The following is a 2,723-nucleotide window of genomic DNA, read 5'->3' on the forward strand; positions in this document are numbered from 1 at the left end:
AAGGATAGCACAGTAGTTGTACATATTAGATTTACACAATGAAGCAAGCAACCTCGTTCAGAGACTCCATCAGGCAGTTAAATGCAGTTGGTGGTCAATTAAGACCCCTCCATACCTAAATGGCCAGGTGCCATTGTAATGTAAACTTATAAATACCCAGAAGAAAGATGTAATCAAGGTTGGCATTTGATGTAAGGTTCAACTTCTGGAGACTGTAGACACTTTGTCACTTGCAGCATCTCATCTTCATTTTCAGCAAATACAAGCTTCTTTTGCTGTTAACTGCTCATTGTCCATTTCCCTCTGTTCTAAGCTTGTACCTGATATGCTATGTTCTTGATCTATTGATGTTTAGCGCTAGATAACTGTCATCTTATCTCTGTGTTAGAATATTGAATGCATCATTGAATAGGTTGCTCAGGTTTGTTTCTATCTAATGCAGGAGAGCTGTCATCCTGTCTTTGCATTAATAGATTAGATTTGTAGGTTTCTGTACTAGTTGCAGCCGGCCATCACATGGTCTTGTGTATCTGCTGGTGAGGTTAGTATTCTCCATATTCACCTAATATCTAAATTGTGAGCATTGGTGGTCTAAAGCCTTGTAGTCTGAGGCTGTTCATGCATGTCTGGAGTGAAACATAGTAGAAGTGGTTATCTGTCTTGAACCAAACCATCATTCCTTCCATTAACAATAGTTGAATTTATATGTTACCAAGCATCTCTGAGATACAACCTAGGAGAGTTTCTTAGAATCCTAACATAATTGGCGTCGTTGCCGGGGAGAGGAGATTGAAGCTCAGCTTCCTTGGGAGATGACATAGATCTTGCTTTGATGATAAACAAATTCTGGACACATTTTTGGTTGTAATCATCTATCTGGCGACTCTACTAGAGGACCAACCTTTTTGCTACTCCACATCACAGTTCTGGCTCAGTTTGTGAGGCACACTCGGAGAAATCCTCAGAAATCACCAGCTGACCTAGTGCCTGACCTTGAAAAGATTATCAAGCAAAGAAAGACATCATAAAAGGGAGCATCAGGATCACGTAAACCTAAACAATCTTATGCATCTCTGCAAGAGAGGCTTGTAACTGAAGACATACATAGTGAGAATATAGCCTCTAGTACTAGCAGTGAAGAGAAATTTTTAGAGATTCATAAAGCTCCCTATCCTTTAGGTCCTCCTTTGGATTTCAACCCAAAGGGAACCTCCCTCCTGTCCATCATAGTCCTTTAACCCTGTCAGTCATTTCTCAACTCCCTACCTTTCATACTGCCGGCACTCTTCAATCCACCACAGTCATGGCAGGCCCACAAGCACCCACAAAAATGGAAAGAATCATAGCTACTAGGTATTGACCCCTGGTCCTGCCTATTCCTTTGAATGCCATGCCTGTAGGAGAATATCATAAATACATTCCTAAGTTCACTGAGACAAAGGGAGTAACAACTGAAGAGCACCTGGAGTCTTTTTATAACTATGCTGATAACCTAGATATCAGTGAAGATGATGTGTGGATGAAAGTATTTGTCCAAAGCCTTGATGGAGAGGCTAGAAAGTGGTTTAGAGAGCTAACCCCTAGATCTATAACAGACATTGAAGCATTAGATGATGTGTTTTTAAAGCATTGGGGGGATAAGAAATATCTACTCTATTATCATACTAAGTTTGGTAACCTAAAAAGGGGAAATGGGGAGTCATTGCCTGATTTCAATAAAAGATTCAATCGTATGTATAGCAAGATACCGGCTGAAGTGAAGCCTACCCCCACCTCTGCCAAACTCACCTATGCTAATGCCTTTGACTCTGATTTCTGCCTGCTATTAAGAGAAAGGAGATGTGCTTCTCTAGCTGAGATGTAAGATGCAGCCTTGGAGGTGGAATCCAATATCATGACTGCAGAGAAACTCAAAGGACATGCTGATAGAAGGAGGTAGAGAGGTGAGTCTTCCTCTTCTTATTCATCTTCAAATCCCAAAATGGACAGAATATCTAAAATGATAGAGTCATTGGCTGCTGAAATCTCCAAGCTGAAGGTTGAGCAGAGTTCTGGGAAAGCAAGGCTTCCTAATACATTTGCTCCTAGAAATCCAAATCCATATAGAAGAGAAAATGAACAATTATAGATCATTCAGAGGGCCAAAGAGGCCAGTGAAGAAGAAAGGGTTAAGACTCATTTCCAGAACATAGTCATGGAGGAGGAGCAGTTTGATGAAGAGGGTGAGATTCACTGCATGGAGGACAAGGGCAGTGCCGTTTTTGACATTAGCTGCCTACGAGGAGTCATTACTCAGGGACTAGACCAGTCAAGAGTGGGACAGGGAAGCTGTTCTGTAGACTGAAGACCAGTGGAGATATAACTTGAGATCAAGAGCGAGCAATGTCAAAGAGAGTCCTACCCAAAGAGATGTAATCCCCTCAGAGCAAAAGATCAGCAAGCAGAAGCGACCAGCAGTTGATCCCGACATCCTCAAAACATCAACTCAAGAGGTAAGAGGCCCTGACAAGTCCCCTTGCCCTTTCAGTTTTGAATCCGAAGTCCAGAGATTAAAAATATCTGTGCCTTTGACCAAACTTGTAAAGAGTGAGGTCTTTAAGAAGCCCATCCTTGATACCCTTGAGCTGAAAGCCACACAAGCCTCCAATGACTATGTGAATTTGCAAGATGACAAACCTGCAGTTGTGCTTAGCCCAATGACTGAGCCTGCTGATGACAATTCC

The sequence above is a fragment of the Pinus tabuliformis genome, chromosome J (genome assembly GCF_031772625.1).
Source record: "Pinus tabuliformis cultivar Carrire ecotype Pingquan chromosome J, CPIR1, whole genome shotgun sequence".
In the NCBI taxonomy this organism is placed as follows: Eukaryota; Viridiplantae; Streptophyta; class Pinopsida; order Pinales; family Pinaceae; genus Pinus; species Pinus tabuliformis.